Genomic DNA, 21,594 nt, shown 5'->3' on the forward strand with positions numbered 1-21,594 from the left:
CATTATTCCATGAGTGCCTCACTGAATATGCTACTGGAGCAGTCTGTTAGTGGAGATACTGTCTAATTCACCACTTCTCACACTGTCAAAGCTCAGGAGCTGCGACCACCAAAATTAGAGCCAAGAGCAACACAGGTACGAGGAAAGTGTTTGAAGGTTTCACTGATATCCTCGAAATGAGATTTTGCTGTCTGCATCATTTCAGAAGTGCCCTGAAACCTGATCTACTTGAGGCAGAGCGGGAGATACAGGGAGAAGGAAAAGGCTATAGGGAAGTAACGTTTAAACTCTCAGAAGAGCACAGGAGACAGGTGATATCTCTACAGGAGATAAAGGCCTTCCAAACTGAGAGGCAACTTTTATAAGCTACCAGTAAAATAAAATTTCTCATTGCAAACTGTGTTAACCCCTCTTCATGCAAAGCTTATCACCAGCACAATCCATCAATATAGGCCAGGAGAGGTCAGATGACAGATCAAGTTCCCTCGCATTCTGCTGTGGAGGTCCATTTGACTGAATTTTAAAAAACATTGAATAATATATCCTGCAGCATCTTCATACTTCCAGATGAATACTTAAAGGAATCAGACTTCCACATAAGACACGTTTTCTTCCCCACGCTACAGGTATAAAGAGTGTTTTACCAATTGTTTTAATATAGCTTTTGACATCATGGTTTTTAGCATTACTCCATTGTGTGGGGATTTTCACCACAGGTAGAAACTCTTGTCGCCACATCCTGCAGGACTTCTTATGGAGTGCGTACTAGGTCGCCTTAACACCTGCTGGACAGAATCGTTCTCTGGTTATTTATCTCATTAACCAGAACTTTAAAATCCCCTAAGGAACTTTTTTCCTCTACCTTACAGCCCCACCCAACCAAAGGGCGTAGCTACTGTGGAGTGGCGTGTCTAATCCCTGGATATTAAGGCATTGTTAGGAAGGTGGGTTTGCACTGGGACTTGCACTGGTTTTGTTTCATTACCTGTTGATATGTATAAATCATTTCAAACTGGATTTAGGCCAATATTGATAAATAATGTGGTGACCCAACTGGTCTTTAGCACTAAATATAGTCAAGTTTTAGCCATGGGAAATTGGTCCAGTTCTATTTGTAATCAATTGTATCCTCCTCACAATCACCTTTCCCACCTATCCTAGTCTCTCAGTAAAATTGAATGCAGAAGACTCAGTTCCTCCATCTAAATTGCAAACAGTGAGGATCCAGTTTTGACTCCAATGGCAGACTATTAGTTACTGGGTGAAGAGATAGGTTTGTTGAGCTGGCAAAACTGGCTTGAGTCAGTAAGGGAAATTCTAAGATCATAGACATTGGTTCTGAATATAATATTAACAGTATGAGATCTGGAGGAGCAACAGATCTCAAATGTCTAAGGCTGCACATACATGTTAGATTAGATTAGATTATGAGGACACACAGTCCTCTTTTATTGTCATTTAGTAATGCATGCATTAAGGAATGATACAATGTTCCTCCAGAATGATATCACAGAAACACAAGACAAACCAAGACTGAACAACTGACAAAAAACACATAATTATAATATATAGTTACAATGGTGCAAAGCAATAAAGTAATTTGATAAAGAACAGACCATGGGCACGGTAAAAAAGTCTCAAAGTCTCTCGAAAGTCCCATTATCTCAAGCAGATGGTAGAAGGAAGAAAAACTCTCCCTGCCATGAGCTTCCAGCGCCGCAAACTTGCCGATGCAGCACCCTGGAAGCACCCGACCACAGCCGACTCGAGTCCATCCGAAAACTTCGAGCCTCCGACCAGCCCTCCGACACCGAGCATCGAGCACCATCTCTGCCGAGCGCTTTGACCCCTGCCCCAGCAACAGGCGATAGGCAAAGCCGAGGATTTGGGGCCTTCCCCTCCGGAGATTCTGGATCGCACAGTAGCAGCGGCCGCGAAGCGGGCATTTCAGAAGTTTTTCCAGATGTTCCTCTGTGCTTCTCACGTCCGTCTCCATCAAATCAGGATTGTGGATGGTACCTACCTACAAATACGGTATCATTTCAGAGCGGCCACACGCACTGCGTCATGTCGCCATCTTCTCCTCCCCTCTTTCTGGGGTGGCACGGTAGAGTAGCAGTTAGTGTAATGTTAATACAGCACTAACAACCTGGGTTCAATTCCACCGCTGGGTTTGCTTCAGATGCCCTGGTTTCCTTCCATATTCCAAAGATGTACACTTTAGTAGGTTAGTTGGTCACATGTGTGTAACTGGGCAGTGCAGGCTCTTTGGGCCAGAAGAGACAATTCCATGCTGGAGCTCCAAATAAAATAAAAATGTCATTTAAACATAATGAAAAGGTTCAAAACTTCAGCCTCTATTTTGAGGAAGCTAGAGAACAAAACAAAAGGTGTTTAGTTCTGATCATGCAGAGTTCTGATTCAGGCATTACACAAGGATGAATAAGGATGTATTGCCTTCAAGAAACATATGTTAAAAATCATCAGATTAATACCAAAGCATGTAAATTCAAAGGACCTGGAGACATTTGAACAAAATAACACACAATGGAGCAATCACTCTACAGATCTAATTATACCTAGAGCTATAGAACACTACAGCACAGAAAACAGGCCATTCGGCCCTTCTAGTCTGTGCCGAAACTTTATTCCGCTAGTCCCATTGACCAGCTCCCAGCCCATAACCCTCCAGACCTCTCCCATCCATGTATCTATCCGATTTATTCTTAAAACTTAAGAGTGAGCCCGTATTTACCACATCAGATGGCAGCTTGTTCCACACTCCCACCACTTTCTGAGGGAAGAAGTTCCCACTAAACCTTTCCCCTTTCACCCTAAAGCCATGTCCTCTTATACTTACCTCTCTTAATCTAAGTGGAAAGAGCCTACTCACATTTACTCTGCCTATACCACTCATAATTTTGTAAACAAAATAGGTGCTGCCTGGCCTGCTGAGTTCCTCCAGTATCTTCTGTGTGTTGCTTTGATTAATTCCCTGCATTTTTGGGAGCTATTGGTGAATAGGAGCTGCTTGATAGCACCATTAATGACATTGTCAATCACTTTGCTAATAACAGACATTGGGTAGTAATTAATTAAGTAGGATTTATCTTGCATTTTGTGAACAGGATATTATTAAACAATTGTCTGCATTGATAGGTATTGTTATAACAATGGCTAGAGGTGCAATTAGTTCTGGAGCACAGGTTCTTCATCTAGACTAGGATGTTGCCTCATTACCTTGAAAGATTAGCATTTCACCAGTAGCTTGTGAAAATTCCATAGAGAAGCACAGCACAAAAACAGGCCCTGTGGCCATTTTAGTCCATGTTGAAACCATTTAAGCTACCTACTCCCACTGACCTGCCCCGGGACCATAGCCCTCCATATCCCTACTATCTGTGTAACTATCCAAACTTCTCTTAAACATTGAAATTGAGCTCCCATGCATCACTTGTGCTGCAAGCTCATTCCACACTCTCACAACCCTCTGAGTGAAGAAGTTTCTCTTCATGTTCCCCTTCAACATTTCACCTTTCACTCTTAACCTATGACCTCTAGTTGAAGTCCCACCAAATCTCAGTGGGAAAAAAAAACTCACTGTTCTTGTATGATCTTTACATGTGTAGTATCATCACTACATTTCCAACAGCAAAAAAAAGAAAATCAGGTGCACAATTTATGCCAATGAATAAGTTGCTTCCACTTCTGTTAGGAAAGCATTTATCTTGGATTACCATACACTCAGCTTTTCCCAATAAGAATTGAACAAATAATGAAAAAGAAAAACAAGTTTTGAAACAGAATTGGAAAACACTGGGAAAACTCAGCAGGCCAGGAAGCGTTAGTGGAAAGAGGCAGTTAAGTGTGTGTGTGTGTGTGTGTGTGCGCATGTCCCTTTATCAAACTCAAGCAAATAACCTTTCTAAAGACTGAAGACAGTGAGGGAAAAAATCTTGCACAAAAATACTCCTATGTATATGTAACAACATAAACCAGATAAACCAGAACAGATGAAAGTAAAGATTATATCTCCTTGGTTGCAAGGACAGATAATTGAACTATGCCATAAAACCCTGTCATGTGAATCTGGAAAATGGACTGGTGGCATGACAAGTACCATTGCAGCCCACCCAAAAATGAAATTGTCGGATAGAGAGAAACCTTTGATACTTTCTTAACAAAGCTGTAAATATTTGCAGATTTTTGAAGAATATTCTCTTCTAATATGTGTATATTTGTATATCTATGTACTCGTCACGCTACTGTGACACTGTAATTTCTTTTGGGATCAATAAAATATCTATCTATCTATTTGGAAATTTGCAAGATTTGCCTATCGGAGGCAAGACTCTTTGTGGAATCCTAAAGTTTATCGGAGGATATGACTAACACATAATACAGAATTACATCTGGAAATCTCATCCAGCTATGCAAAGCTGTGGAACTATTCAAAGCCAGACAAAAATAGTGGTTGGCCAATAGTAGGAAGTGCACACGATGAAGTGTGAGATAAAAGGCAAAACAGGGAAAGCACTACCAAAACATTTTAAAAGTCGCAAGCCCTGTGGGCAACAACGTGCAAGACTGAAAAAGACACCTATGGACTATAGATGTCAACAGTTGAGTTTATTGTCATCTGCACAAGTCCAACCCTATCATATTAATGCATCTTATTTGGAATAACACTGTGATGGTGTACCTTGGTCGGTTTTGTGGTATTTTGCACAAGATCAGAATTAGCATCAATGCTACCTGCAGTGACAGTTTGATTCACCAAATTTTGAAAGATGCTATATTAGCAATGAAGCAAGATTTGGAGGATAGGCATTAACATTAAACGTACACTAAGTATATTAGGCACAGGAGTGGAAGTCAGTGTGGTCTTCTGCTGCTTCAAGGTTCAATGTGTTGTGCATTTAGAGATGTTCTGCACACTACTGTTGTAACATATGGTTGTTTGAGTTATTGTCACCTTCCTTCCTGTCAACTTGAAGTTTTCCTCTCAGTTGAACCACTCTGGCCATTAACCTCTAACTCTCTCATTAACAAGGAGTTTTCATCCAAAGAACTGCTGCTCACTGTGTGTTATTTTTTGTTCTTTTGCACCATTCTCAGTAAACTTTAGACACTGCTGTGCACAAAAATCCCAGGAAATCAGTAGTTTCTGAGATACAAAAATCACCCTATCTGGCACGAACTATGATTCCATGATCAAAATCGCTTAGATCAAATTACGTCTCCATTCTGTTGCTTGGTCTGAACAACAACTGAACTGCTTCTTCTTCTTCTTCTATTTCCGGCTGTTTAGACGCATCTAGGCGTATTACAGCCCTCCGCAGGATATATAATTAATTATAGAACTTCAAGGAACTCAAATTCTCGAATACAACCTAGTCTCACATATAAACTGAATGATAGACTCTTCAATCAGATGTTGATTCTCTTGATGACCAAACAAAGATTTAATAGAAAACCAAAATAAATTTAAGCCAGATAGCCTCTTGAACAACATGCTTCTTTCAATTTTGTATCGATTACAGCTCATCAAAACATGCTGGACTGTCTCTGGACTACCACAGTCACATAATCCAGTAGGATGTTTTCCTAATATCTTTAAATAATAGTTTAGTCCAAAATGCCCTAAGCTGAGTCTTGTTAATTTCACCATATCTCTATGACTTAAAAGGTAACAGTCTGAGACCTTTTTAACCTGTGGCTGACTAGAAAAATAATGCCTGCCCCTTAATTCATTTTTCCAATCTTCCTGCCACTTCTTCTCTGTACCTTTTTTAATCCTGCTTCTCAATTCTGCTCTGCCTAGGGGAACTCTAATTTCTACTTGCCTGCTCTGTAAGGAAGACTTTGCAATGCCAACCACAATTTCATTTCCCTTCACCCCAGCATGCCCAGGTATCCATGAAATTCTAACTGCACAACCCATCTTCCCCACTCTGAACAACATTAAGAGAATCTCAATAACTATGTCAGGACGAGCTTTTGATTTATTCCCTTTTATAGCCTCCAAGGCAGTAGCAGAATCCGAATAGATGTTAACCCTACGTAGTCAAGAGTCTTCCGTCCACCATAAGGCCCAGAGGATTGCTAATAATTCTGTTGCAAAGATAGAAACACCATCTGAAACCCAGTGACCAATCTTAACTCCAAGTTGAGACACATACATCCCAAATCCTGCCCTGCTGCTCTCTGGGCCCACTGAGCCATCAGTAAAAATCTTCAGATACGATCCCCATTTATTATTTAGATATTCATTTGTGATCAACACTGATGAAATTGCACTGCTACTGAACTGCTTCACCTGGTCTGCATGCTTTTATGTATTGAGTTGCTGCCATATGATTGGCTGATTAGTTATTTGCATTAACAAGCAACTGTACAGGTATTTCTAATAAAGCAGCCACTGAATGAACAAAACAGCACAGGAACAAGCCCATCAGCTCATGATGTCTGTGCACACCATGACGACAACCTAACTAATCTCATCTACCTGCACATGGCCTGTATTCCCTCTTTGTTCGAGTATCTGTCTAAAGACCTCTTAAGATTTGTTATCATACCTGCTTACACCACCTTCACTGGCTGTTCATTCAATGCTGTGATTTTAAAAAAATGACTTCCACATCTCAGTGTAGGAGGCCACAAGCAGCAATATTGAACTGGGATGAAGAATTAAAGTGGCAGTGTATGCCAGCTTGATTTCAACAGTTAAGGGGAGTTTGGATAAGTACACGGATAGTGGGGTACGAAGGGCTATGGTCCTGGAGTAGGTCGGTGGAAGTGGGCAGTTTAAATGGTTCAGCACTAACTAGATAGGCCAAAGGGCTTGTTTCTGTGCTGTATGTTTCTATGAATCTCTGACTATATAACAGAAAGCATGGAACCGTCCCTGCAGATGTACACAGGTGCTTGTGAAATGCAATCGCCCAATTTACATTTGGTAAATCTGATTTGGAGTGGACTGTCATTATGAACAGTGAGTGCAAAGTCTGGCCTAGGAGGAGGTGGTGATGAGTCACTGCTTGGCTTGAGAAGAATATTTTGGTTACTGGATACTGGACACAGAAGAGACAAAAGGATTGGGGCACATGTTGAATGGAGAATGTCATAAGGAGGGGTATAGTTGGAAAGGTGTGGTGGTAGAACCTTTCTGAATTTGGCAGAAATTGCGAAGGATAATATACTGAATGTGGAAGTTAGTGGGATTAAAGATGAGGATCAGGAGATCTCTATCCTTGCACTGCTTACAAGGGCACACAAAATGCTGAAGGAACTCAGCAGGGAACAGGCCTCCTGGTGGATGTTGAGCTGTAAGCGAAAGCAGACTCTGAGACTGAGATGTTGGGACAGGAGATCCTTCCTGAGGAAATAAAGTCAGTGTCTCCTGGAAGACAGCAACTTGAAATTCAATGGAAGGGTCATGGCTCAAACAGAGATACAGGAATGGGTCTGACAGCTTATGTTTGATCTCTGCAAGATTGAAATCAGTTCACGGGACCACAACAGTACCACCCCTGTTGCCAAGTTCAGAAGGGAGTAGATTAGAGTGAGGTGAGTGGATAATCAAAAAAATTAATGTTCTAGAGGTGGCCTGCCAAAAGATCTCGGCCTGAAACGTCGACTGTAATTTTTTTCCATATCTGCTACCTGGCCTGCTGAGTTCCTACAGCATTTTGTGTGTGTTGCTTGGATTTCCAGCATCTGCAGATTGTGTCTTGCTTGTGACTGCTCAGGAGGAGTCAGGATGAGAGCAGAGGACTTTAAATAGATAACACACGGCTCCACTGGTGCTGAGGGGAAACCACAGTTTAGGAAGGAGGAACAGTTCAGAGGCAGCTGTAAACTACGCAATGGAGATAGCAGAAGTGGGAAAATAAAATGAAGACCTACAAGTGGAAGTGTAGTCAAGATAATGCGGGAGTCAGTAGATTTGCAATGGATGTTTGACGCTAGCTCATCTCTTGAAATAGAGACGGCAAGACCCAGAGATAGAAGGGTTGGGCCATGTGAAGGCAAGAGCAGGGAAGAACTTGGAATGAATGCTGAGAGAGTGAGTGCAGAAAACAGCAACGAGGCTACTGATAGGTCAGGAAAGAGGTTCAGCAAAGGGATAGAATAGAGACAAAGACTGGTCCCTGTATCTTATAAAATGACTGGTGCAAGTAGGCCCCTTGTGACTTCCTTTAATCCAGCAAAAGGGAATAGAGCTGAGGACAAGTTTTTCAATGGAAGAAGCAGCTCAGCCAGGTGCTGCTGACAGGGATCAGACTGGGTCTCTTCAAGAAAGAAGTGGAGGGCCCTCACAGCATCACAGTGTAGGATTAAGTCATAAAGGGATTGTACATCAAGATGTGAACAGGAAAGAGTCAGACACTATCAGAGCTTTGGAAATGTAAGTAGGAAGGGCCAGACTGGGAGAAACAGTGGAGTCAATACACAAAGAAATTAGTTTGGTGGACCAGGAGCAGGGTGAAACACTATGTCTTCCTGAACAGACCACCTGGTGGATGTTGAGCTGTAAGCAAAAGCAGACTATGAGACTGAGATGTTGTGACAGAGGATCTCCTGAGGAAATGAAGTCAGTGTCTCCCGGAAGACAGCAACTTGAAATTCAGTGGAAGGATCATGGTTCAGACAGAGATACAGGAATGGGTCTTACAGCTTATGTTTGTCTCAGCAAGATTGAAATCAGTTCACCAGACCACAACAGTACCAACCCTGTTGGCAAGGTCAGAAGGGAGTAAGTTAAAGTGAGGTTAGTGGGTGATCAGAAAAATTTAATGTCCTAGAGGTGGTTTGGAATTAATAGATCTAGTGTGAGTAATAGACCAGAGAGAGGTGTCCAAGTGGACTTGGACCTTTGGAGATGAAAGGAAGTCTGACACCAGGAATCCTGACAAACAATTAGACACAGAGGTTAAGGAAGGGTTCATGCCAGACTCAGAAATAATTAAGGTTAAGAAGTAGGGGGAGGATATATGGTCTCGACCGACTGCTAATCACTCGAGGTCAGAGTTAGTAAAAGATGAGAAGAGATAGTGAAAGTACTTCAGGAAGTGAGAAGAAATGGGAGAAGTAGGGGGTCAGTGGAAAGTGAAGAGGGAAGAAGGCCAGGAAGGACATTATATTTCAAGAGCTGATTTGGAAATGTTAAAATCTGAAAGGAAAAAGTCATGGGTTCCAGCACAAATTTGGAACTGTGGATGATGACAGCTTTGAGATAGAGCATTAGTGTTGTGGTGTTGCTGCAGAGAACATACGTGCATTTATGCACGGTACTAAAATGGACCTCAGGATGTGTCAACAATATAGCTTATAGAAATACTGGATAGTTTGAACATGCCTATGATCCAGTTGGTGTCAGTTAGAATTTCATTTGGAATCCACATGGGGCGAGTTGAAGTCAGGGGCTGTGTGAAAGAGGTGTGACAGTAAAAACAATTGTTGGTCAGCAGCTTACTAGAAGAGAAACTGAAACTGGTGAAGGTAAAGATGACAAAAGACACAGATGGAGGTAACACCAGAGAGCAAAGGAGAACTTCGTCAAGTGGCATTCTTGTAAGAGAAGTGGCAGAGAATTCTGCAGTAAATGAAAATCAAAGAACCGCAAATGCTGGAAACACACAGGCAGCTGTAGAAAAAGAAATGGACTTAACACTGCAGATCAAAGATCCTTTATTTGGCCCTTTCTGAGGAAGAGACAGGGGTCTGAAATCTTAACTTTGTTTCTCTTGCCACACATGCTGCCTTAACTGTTGGTCTTTCCTGGCATTTTCTCTTTTTACTTCACATTTCCAGCTTCGACAGTCTTTTTTTCTCTGTTTTCGTCTGCTGGCTCCTGTAATCTCAATCCAAATTTGCACAAATGCAGATTGTTTAAAGTAGGGCAACAAGATGAATCATGTCACCTAATTTATGATTTTTTTTCCCCATGCTGTCCGACTTCTTCATTTCTGTAGCGAAGGGCCAATGGACTGCTCTTGCCAACTGAAAAAGGGAAATGACTCTTGTCCCAAGAGGAAGTTTCAAATTACTTCCTGTTTCAAGGACGTAGCATATTCTAAAAACCATACTTTTTTGTTTTATCTAAATGAATAGGTCTTAAATTCACTCCCTCTGTAATAAATCCATTTGTTTTAGCTTTGATGACTCAAGTAATCATATATTGTAACTCCAGACGTTAATTTTGTGTCTGGTGACATAGATCACTTCTATTTTCCAATTCAGTTGTTACAGCTTGTGCAATAAGAGTAACAACTGATGTTATTGATCCCAAATACAGATTTCACTCCACTATTGCTGTCCTGGTGAAGACACCCCCAAACTGCAGCCAAGGAGTTCCAGGATTTACACCCAGCAGCCCCGAAGGAACAGCAATTTGTTTCCAAGGTGAAGGATTTGAAAAGAAATTTGCAGGTGTTGATGTTCCTAGACACCTGCTGTCCTTGTTCTATTTGGTTATAGGTTCAGGATGTGGAGGTGCTGTTGAAGTAGTTTAGGAGACTAAGTGCAGTCCATTTTAAAGTTGTATAGAAACATAGAAAATAGGTGCAGGAGTAGGCCATTCAGCCCTTCGAGCCTGCACCGCCATTCAGTGCAATCATGGCTGATCATCCAACTCAGAACCCTGTACCTGCCTTCTCTCCGTACTCGCTGATCCCTTTAGCCACAAGGGCCATATCTAACTCCCTCTTAAATATAAACAATGAACTGGCCTCAACTGTTTCCTGTGGCAGAGAATTCCACAGATTCACCACTCTCTGTGTGAAGAAGTTTTTCCTCATCTCGGTCCTAAAAGGCTTCCCCCTTATCCTCAAACTGTGACCCCTCGTTTTGGACTTCCCCAACATTGGGAACAATCTTCCTGCATCTAGCCTGTCCAATCCCTTTAGAATTTTATACGTTTCAATCAGAACCCCCTCAATCTTCTAAATTCCAGAGAGTACAAGCCTAGTCGATCCAGTCTTTCATCATATGAAAGTCCTGCCATCCCAGGAATCAATCTGGTGAACCTTCTTTGTACTCCCTCTATGGCAAGAATGCCTTTCCTCAGATTAGGGGACCAAAACTGCATGCAATACTCCAGGTATGGTCTCACCAAGGCCTTGTACAACTGCAGTAGTACCTCCCTGCTCCTGTACTTGAATCCTCTTGCTATGAATGCCAGCATACCATTCACCTTTTTCACCACCTGCTGTACCTGCATGCCCACTTTCAATGATTGGTGTATAATGACACCCAGGTCTCGTTGCACCTCCCCTTTTCCTAATCGGCCAGCGTTCAGATAATAATCCGTTTTCCTGTTCTTGCCACCAAAGTGATAACCTCACATTTATCCACATTAAATTGCATCTGCCACGAATTTGCCCACTCACCTAACCTATCCAAGTCACCTTGCATCCACTTAGCATCCTCCTCACAGCTAACACTGCCGCCCAGCTTCGTGTCATCTGCAAACTTGGAGATGCTGCATTTAATTCCCTCGTCTAAGTCATTAATATATATTGTAAACAACTGGGGTCCCAGCACTGAGCCTTGCGGTACCCCACTAGTCACTGCCTGCCATTCTGAAAAGGTCCCGTTTATTCCCACTCTTTGCTTCCTGTCTGCCAACCAATTCTCTATCCACATCAATACCTTACCCCCAATACCATGTGCTTTAAGTTTGCACACTAATCTCCTGTATGGGACCTTGCCAAAAGCCTTTTGAAAATCCAAATATACCACATCCACTGGTTCTCCCCTATCCACTCTACTAGTTACATCCTCAAAAAATTCTATGAGATTAGTCAGACATAATTTTCCTTTCACAAATCCATGCTGACTTTGTCTGATGATTTCACCGCTTTCCAAATGTGATGTTATCACATCTTTGATAACTGACTCTAGCATTTTCCCCACCACCAAAGTTAGGCTAACTGGTCTATAATTCCCCGGTTTCTCTCTCCCTCCTTTTTTAAATAGCAGGGTTACATTAGCCACCCTCCAATCCTCAGGAACTAATCCAGAATCTAAAGAGTTTTGAAAAATTATCACTAATGCATCCACTATTTCTTGGGCAACTTCCTTAAGCACTCTGGGATGCAGACCATCTGGCTCTGGGGATTTACCTGCCTTTAATGCCTTCAATTTACCTAACACCACTTCCCTACTAACATGTATTTCCTTCAGTTCCTCCATCTCACTAGACTCTTGGTCCCCTACTATTTCTGGAAGATTATTTATGTCCTCCTTGGTGAAGACAGAACCAAAGTAGTTATTTAATTGGTCTGTCATGTCCTTGTTCCCATAATCAATTCACCTGTTTCTGACTTTAAGGGACCTACATTTGTCTTAACCAATCCTTTTCTTTTCACATATCTATAAAAGCTTTTACAGTCAGTTTTTCTGTTCCCTGCCAGCTTTCTCTCATAATCTTTTTTTCCCTTTCCTAATTAAGCCCTTTGTCCTCCTCTGCTGGACTCTGAATTTCTCCCAGTCCTCAGGTGTGCTGCTTTTTCTGGCTAATTTGTATGTTTCTTCTTTGGAATTGATACTATCCCTAATTTCCCTCGTCAGTCACAGGTGCACTATCTTCCCTGGTTTATTCTTTTGCCAAACCGGGATGAACAATTGTTGTAGTTCATCCATGCGATCTTTAAATGCTTGCCATTGCATATCCACCGTCAAGCCTTTAAGTATCATTTGCCAGTCTATCACATCTCATACCCTCAAAGTTACCCTTCTTTAAGTTCAGAACCTTTGTTTCTGAATTAACTATATCACTTTCCATCTTAATGAAGAACTCCACCATATTATGGTCACTCTTACCCAAGGGGCCTCGCACGACAAGAGTGCTAACTAACTAACCCTTCCTCATTGCTCAATACCCAGTATACATTCCTTTCACAGTGTTAATGGTTGACATGTTTACACATTGAAATATATAGCACGCGTGAAAAGGAACCTTTGAATATAAAAATGGAGGACGTGTAACTGGCTGATAATGCTTGTGCACTGGGAAAGTAAAGGAATGGTTGTTACTGTCATGTTCATTGTCAAGATGAGAAGTTGCACCAAATGTGCACTGAAATGCTACAGGTGTTCCTGACTTATATACAGACTGTGTGTATGGGAGACAACAGGGTTGATTTACTGGCTGCTCTGGGCTGCAGGAATTTGGAATTGGTTTATTGTCGCATGTACTGAGATATAGTGAAAAGCTTGTCTTGCATACTGTTTATACAGATCAAATTGTAACACAGCGACTCAGTTTCCAACTTGTGAACTCTTTGAGTTATGAAAAATTCACAGGACCTCTGCTGTAATATAGGGACTACCTGTACTATCACTTCCTTGTTACTTTGTTCCAAGTTTGAATATATAAAATTTGATAAATTTACACCAGCTTACATGTTTCTCAACAATGAAGCCACCCTTATGAGCCTTTTTAACAGCAATGCCCAAGAATATCAGCCGCCCAGTTCTTGCCTAGAGACTCAGTTTGATAGCCTGCAACTGTAGTTCCTAAGGACCTTTGAGAGTCCACTAAGCAATTTGTAAACTTTGGGTTATCTGCTGAGGCACCTACAACTTACAAATATCACAAGCTCAACTTGCACCACTAGATCAAGTTTCCAGAGGACACATAATCATTTTAGAGAGACTTTGGCAGCACACATTGTTGGTAGAAATTTCACGGTCTGGAATAAATTCCACCATCCTTGTTTCGATGCAGTCATAAAGAAGTCACGGCAGCAGCTACATTACATTAGGAGTTTGAGGAGATTTGGTATGTCAACAAAGGCACTCACAGGTTTCTACAGATGTAAGATTGGGAGTATTCAAACTGGCTGCATCACCTGGCATGCAGGGGCCACCACATAGGATTGGAAAAAGCTGCAGAAAGTTGTAATCTCAGCCAGCTCCATCATGGGCACTAACCTCCCCAGCAGTGAGGACATCTTCAAGGAGCAATGCCTCAAAAAGACAATATCCATCATTAAGGACCCCCATCACCCAGAACATGATGCCCCCTTCTCCTTGTTACCATTAGGGAGGAGGTACAGGAGGCTGAAGGCACACATTCAATGATTCAGAGCCTTCCCCTCTACCATCAGACTTCTGAATGGACATTGAACCCATGAACACTATCTCACTACTTTTTTTCTGTTCTTGCACGACTTACTTAATTTAACTTTTTTTGCACTAATTTAACAAACTTTAACTTAGCTTTATACCTTGTACTGTAATTTACAGTTTTTAAATTATTATGCATGGGAATGTATTGCTGCTGCGTAACAATATATGCCAGTGATATTAAACCTGATTCTGATTCTAATTGGTAACTCAAGCTCAAATCTTAAGGTAGATTCATCTGAATTTGTCATGTTGGGAAAACCATTACGGTAGAACAAAGGATTTTTGATCTGAAATGTCAATTCTCTTTTCCTTTCCACAGATGCTACTTGATATGCTGAGTGGTTCTAACATTTTCTGTCCTTTGTTTTTTTACAGGTTTCCAGCATCTGCAGTGATTTTTTTAATATTGGTTTACCAACTTGTCTCTATTCTGATCCTACATTGATAGAATTCTTAGTGACAGGATACATTATGACCTTGTACAGGCAGTAATGTTATCTTCCAGGGTAAAGAGTTCTTATTACCAATGTGTCATATGACGTCTAGGTGCAGGGAGATGCACAGAATCCACATTTTCAAGAAACAGCATTTGACCCTATAAAGGGGATTAGTAGAAAGACTTATTGAACCTGTTCCTAGGATTTACAAATTCCCAGAAATCTCAATGAGGAAAATTGGTGGAGAAGGTTAAGATTCTCATTGGATCCTGCTGTAATCTACAAAATGCCATGTTGTTCAACAAGACCTATTGCTTACTACCACAGCTGACATTACAAATCATCTGATAAATTAAGTCATCACAGCTTTGAATTTTCACACTTCAAAGTCATTTCAGGCAGAAGGTAGATGCATCTATCCATAACATCTGTAAGGTTGCAATACATGCAGTTATGTATTTAATATTTCAGTAATATTTGAGTAATATTGTAAATATTTTGTTTTATTAAGCATTCTTGTTTGTTTAAATAATTTACTTTGGGTTATATGTAATATGTGATAGGAATTGCATATGTCATGAGGCTACCACATTATATACGCGCACCTCTCTCAAAGTGAAAAAGTGAACTAAGACCCGTATCTCACGAGGAAATCTGCAGATGCTGGAAATTCAAGCAACACACACAAAATGCTGGTGGAACGCAGCAGGTCAGGCAGCACCTATAGGAAGAGGTACTCCCCCTCCCACTTTCAAATCTCTTACTATCTCTTCTCTCAGTTAGTCCTGACAAAGGGTCTCGGCCCGAAACGTCGACTGTACCTCTTCCTAGAGATGCTGCCTGACCTGCTGCGTTCACCAGCATTTTTTGTGTGTTGTTAAGACTCATACCTCTCAGCTCTCTTGTCATCCTTAGAGTTAGTTTTATGTTTTAGAGTTCCAAAGCAATAACAGCAGCAACAAGGACAACTACCTACATGTCAAGGTGCAGCAAGGTGTTCAAGTTAAAAAGAAGAGCACAGTGAGAAATGGTCAAGAATAAAAGAGCCAGCACGTGCTTCTTCAGGAACTCACAGATGCTCACTTACACACACTGGACCAGTGCAGGTTTAGAGGCCGAACTTGCAGAAAATACAATAAAATAGGACACATACAAAGAGCATGTTGGTCAAACAAAAACAAATGGACTGCAAAGGGCAAAGTAAAAGATAAAAAGTCAAGATTCAGTTTCAAAAAAGAGCACTAATCTGCATGCTGCTGATGAAAAGTATGATAATGATGAGAATAACAGAGGACTAAGAAGCCTTAGCATTCACAATACAAGAATTAATAACAGACAAGCAATATGACTTACACCAGAAGCAAATGGCAAATTAATTAAAATGAAATTCAACACTGGCTTGGCTGTTTCAGTCATTCCACAAAATGTGTTTGAAAGGCATTTCAAAGATACAGAAGCCTGCAGATATCCAACAAAGAACTTATGCTGATGCAAAAAATAACTCCTGTGGAAATGGTAGTCATAACAGTGAAATACAACAACTAACAAGTATTTGGTCAAAACAGGAGGATCAGCATGATGAGGACATGATTGGCTGAGACAACTACAACTTGATTGGAGATCCATCCACCAGCTGCATGCCACATGTCCTGCAATACAGTCAACTGAAAGCGAATTAAGAAAGGTACTAGATGATGCCACAGAAGTGTTCTGGGATGGCACTGGAAAATACAAACATATCAAGGGTAAAATAGTGTTAAATGAAAATGCCACACCCAAGTTTTACAAAGCCTGTCTGGTTCCTTATACTATCTGTGATAAAGTAGCTAGTGAGCTAGATTACATGGAGTCTGAAGGAATTCTTTCCAAGGCTGTGTGGAGGCCATGGTCAATACCGGTGGCCCCAGTCTTCAAGAAGAATGGGTCTGTCAGGATCTGTGGAGATTTCAAGGTCACCATCAGTCCAGTACCAAAAGTAGATCAATACACTCTGCCCAGGACAGAGGATATCTTTGCAACCTTTCTGGTGGGAAATACTTCAGCAAAGTGGACTTAGCTGAGGCCTACCTATAGATGGAGATGAAAGAAGAGTCCAAAGTGTTTCTCACGATAAACATTCGCAAAGGGCTTTATTGCTATGCGTGGCTTATTTTTGGAGTAGCATCTGTACCTGCACTCTGGTAGAAAGCGATGGACCAGGTGCCACTAGGCTGCTCAGGCCATCAGTGTTACCTGAATGACATAACATCAGTGTTATCTGAATGACATAACATCAGTGTTATCTGAATGACATAATTGTTGCCAGTAAGGATTACAAAATCCAAAATCTTGACAGCGTTAAAAAGATTAGAAGATTATGGGCTCAGAACACAACACAACAAGTGTGATTTCTTTAAACCAAGCATCACTTATATAGACACATCATTGACGCACAAGATTTACACAAGTGTGCTGAGAAAATTCAAGCTGTGGTGGATGCCCCAAGGCCAAAGGATGTATTACAGGTCCAATTCTTTTTTTAGGATTTCTCAATGACTATAACAGGCTCCTGCCAAACCTGGCTACCGTGCGCCACCCTTTGAACAACTTTCTACAGATCAGGAAGAAATGGCAATGGACAAAGCAGTGTGAGGTGGCTTTCCAAAAGGTAAAGGAAATGGAGACATCCGGCTGTGTACTCACACATTATGAGCCACGCACCCAGAAGGAGGGTATTTAGAGCTGTCAGAACCACTTTCTGCATTCTTAGAGTGAATTCCTACAAACACCATAGAGGTGGCCCCAGAATCTGAGATTGTTTCACAGCCGTGTCTCACCTGCCAGGCAGAGTGATCACCCTTGTCAGGAAAGACATTATCCCACAAGAGTAAGAAAACTTCCACAGTGATTAAATCTTGAGGCCCGAATGGGACAATTTAAAATTTACTACGCTGTGGACGTCTGTACATATTAGTTGTATTAAATGGTGTATTTGTCGATATTGTTGAAGATGCATTCTATATAGAGCTGGAGTTTATAGCCAAGCAGGGAGGAATATTGTGTATTTAATAGTTCAGTAATATTTGAGTAATGTTGTAAATATATTGTTTTATTAAGCATTCTTGTTTATTTAAATAGTTCACTGCAGGTTATACGTAAAAATATATGAATTGCATATGTCATGATGTTACCACATTATACGTGTGTGCCTCGTTTTGAATTTAAAAAATGAACCAGCTCCCTTGTTTTTCTTTGAATTTGTTTTATGTTTTGGAGTTACAAAACATAACACATGGCTATAGCGTAGCAGTTAACGGTACATTATTACAGCCCAGCTGATCGGAGTTTGGAGTTAATTCTGACGCCATATGTAAGGAGTCTGTACTGTGAAATGTGTGGGATTTCTCTGGGTGCTCCGGTTTCCTCCCACAGTCCAAAGATGTACCGGTTAGTAGGTTAATTGGTCATTGTAAATTGTCCCGTGATTAGTCTAGGGTTAAATTGCTGGGTGGTGTGGCTCAAAGAACTAGAAGGGCCTATTCTACACTGTATCTCAGTAAATATAAAGCAATTTCCAAGGCTATTTATGTTACTAATGAACCCAGCAGCCAGCAATAAGAGGTCTAGGTCCATTTAAGAATGCTACATAATAGATTAACAGGGAATCTCCTCTGCAGTAATGGCATAAGACTTGACCAAAATCTATGCATTAGACAACACTTATGGAAATGTCCTATACAGTCTGTCTTTGCTCAACACACGTACTCAGTTGCAGTCTATTAGAATATCGAAGTAAGTTTTAAAGGCAGGGTTTCATTCCACACATCAGTCATTGGATGAGACGGTAACTGTTGGTGTGGTCACACTTGCGGTAACTTCACCATACTAAGAAAAGAACTAAAAGTCATTCACCAGAAAGAGAAGGACAGATCTGGTCACACAAAATTAGTCAGGGCCATTTACCAGAAGCTTATTGATCACTGCCCTAGACAGAATAACTCCAACAACAAATCACCAAAGAAGTCCATTTAATAGATTCCCCATATTCTGGTAATGACCATCACTTAACACAAGCCGAAAGTAGAACTACTAACAAACAGTGGGTATGATCAAAGGGAAAGGACAAATGGGTATTCTGTCATCGTGAAAGTGTAAAATTGACAATTAAAAAATCAGCAGTTTCAAGTCTCCAATTTTTCATTTGCACTGAGTTCTTCATCTGTTCAATCTCAATACTATGAAATTCCTATCGAAGAAGCTTGGAAGACAAAAGGCTATTAATAATTGTTTTAGAATATCTGGCTTATTACATACGAGGGCTAAGCTGCAGAGAGCAGCACCTCTGCCAGCTGTTTCTGAATCTGGCCTAACTGGCATCTTAGTTTTGCACAGTCCACCCACATGCAAGTGGACATTCCTTTATCTCTATGACACTTGCCATCCAAGTGGTGGTGATGAGTTTGAATACATAGAAATACTAGGCATTAAAATAATGCCAGAGAACATTAGCATGACTGACTTTCCGCAGAGTAGAATGTAGGAAATCTTTTGTTGTAACTGAGAGGAGGCAGGGATAGAAGAGTCCAGAAGAAAAATAATGATCAGTTTGCACTTCAAGCAAACTGGCACTAATGTGAAAAAGTTCTCTGGCGTTATTTTAATGTCTAGTATTTCTATGTAGTCAAACTCTTAGATAGCATGCATTATGAATGTTCTTTATGAAACTGTTTTTGTTCTCTAAAACAATATCCGAACATATTGCAACCCTTTTTCAATCTAACGTGATTGTTTTTTTTATTCATATAGTGTATAGAACCATGAGTTAAGCCAATTTGACCTCAGTGGTTGCAGTGCATACAATTAGTGTAGATGAAGCTTTTCACCCGATAGTAGAATAATTCTTATTTTGTTCAGGTGCATCTGCAAATTGAATATAATATTGATGTACCTGATAACATAATGAGAAGATTTATGGTGTATTGCCATCTCTGACAATTAGACAAAAAAGATCCACAATTTTCCAAACTAATCAGTCCAATTTCATTGGACAATTTAGCTTTGCCTTTCAATTAGTTAAAAAAATAATGATCCTTCCTGAAGAATCACAGAAATGCTTCCAGTTAACCACAAGAGAGTAATTCATTATCTCTGGTTTCAGGCCTGGTACAGAGAATCCCCAGTAATGTAGGTATCAAAAATTCAGCTTCAAACCCACACTTTTCATGAATAACAAGCCATTAAAAAGTCTTTCTACAGGGATAAATATTACAATCAGGGAATACATTTCCCATTCAGTCAAAGGAATAAGGCAGTAAGTAAGATGTTGCTAAGATCCACCCTCAAAGCACAAATTATGATATGTCCTTTTTTAAAGAATATGAATTTTCTAACGAGAGGATGCAGTTAATTAACTGAATTAACTGCACCCTCTGTTGTGCCATTAAGTGTCTTTTTGGTATATGCAAACTCCATGCTCGGCCAAATTATGCTCGCTATTTTCTGTTGAATTATTTTCACTTTTATATTGGGGTTCCATATCATAACTTCATAATTACACTACTTCCGCAACTCAGAGGCCTGGTCAGATTTAGATTAAGTCACCCTCATTAAAATGGATCATTTTGAACCACTTCAGGCGAAGTGAAAATATTCTCACACGTGCACAATGGATTAAAATTTAGGAACTGGTAGTGAAAGTAATATGCGACAATATATTCCATTTTGTGAAGTTTAGCGTTCTTATAGTTCTGAGTGTTGGTGGGTGCTGAAAATCTAAAATTGCTTCTGAAGGTACTAAATTGAAAAAATAAGTCATGATTTAAATTTACACGACCTTGAAATAATATGTGGTCACAGTGTATTGTTAAACATAGAAACACGGAAAACAGGTGTGGCAGGTGGCTATTTGGCCTTTCAACCATTCTCTACCAATCACTGAGATCACTGCGTATCTTGTGTCTCAATACCAGTTTCCTTTTCTTCTCCATACCTTTTGGAGCTTCTCGTGTCTGCAGATTGATCCACCTCCTCCTTAAGGATGTTCAGTAATTGTGGCAGAGAACTCCACACGTTTACTATTTTGAGTGAAGAAATTTCTCCTCATCACAATCCTAAATGTGTTATCTCATACCCTGTCTTCTACACCTCATTCCAGACCTATCCTACCTCTAGCTCAATATAGGCTGAGATATTTAAACAATTTGTTGTTTAATATGCGGTCAAACTTCTGAGAAAGATGTACCCTAAAGGAGCATTTAAGTGGTATTGTCACATATGATCTTAGAGATATACCTATATTATTTTAATTCTCTGCAATATTAAGTTCCAAGAACTCATTGTTGTTTACTTAAGTGTTTCACGGTGGCATACAATGTAATGAACCAAGTTACTAAACTAACCTGTAGTTTTCAAGACATCTGGAGACTTCCCATTCCCACTCAGATAATTTCCTTTAATTCTTTTATTGACTGCAGTGTAGCTTCGCACCCGTGTACTGACCCAGTGAGCTGGAACTTAACCACATCCTTGATGAAGAAGATATTCAGTAAAAGGAAAATGCTGCTAGGATCTGAAATCCACCGTCTGTAAGTTGTCTGATATCTATGCAGTTAAAACAAACAGGAACTGAAAAAAATATATAGCCTCAAGAACAGGAAGTGGGGGTGGAGGGTGCTAACTGGTCAGGAGCGGGTGTGGAGTTTAAGGTTCTAATCCAATCGCTCATCTGCTTTTCATGTGATACTGATCTCCTGTGGATCTGTTTTAAATAACATTCGGTGCTTACTTTACATGCAGCACAGGTGATAAATTCGAATAAAATTAACCCCGATTTTTATTGTACTTCAATATTGTTTCATTAAATTTAATATCTAATTCAGAAGGGCTCCTGATAAATTATTAAATCATGAGCCAGAAATTTATTCTTCCCTAAACAGAAGCACTAATCCTGTGCTTGCACTGTGAGCCTATGCCCGTTCATACCGGTTCCTCTGGGATACAACATTCTATTGCGATCCTGGGACAAGTGCACTTTTCAGTA

The 21,594-nt window shown here is 40.5% G+C and overlaps 1 protein-coding gene across 1 annotated transcript in view; it reads right to left on the minus strand.

The window, feature by feature from the left end:
* The window catches only part of pik3r5 (phosphoinositide-3-kinase, regulatory subunit 5), a 102,353-nt gene extending 81,205 nt beyond the window's left edge, over positions 1–21,148 (minus strand). The window contains exon 1 of the mRNA XM_063074319.1: positions 20,954–21,148. The gene's annotated coding sequence lies outside the window, so the exon portion shown is untranslated. The remainder of the gene's footprint in view (positions 1–20,953) is intronic.
* Between the last annotated feature and the right edge of the window lie 446 nt (positions 21,149–21,594).

The sequence above is a fragment of the Mobula hypostoma genome, chromosome 22, assembly GCF_963921235.1.
Source record: "Mobula hypostoma chromosome 22, sMobHyp1.1, whole genome shotgun sequence".
Classification (NCBI taxonomy): Eukaryota; Metazoa; Chordata; class Chondrichthyes; order Myliobatiformes; family Myliobatidae; genus Mobula; species Mobula hypostoma.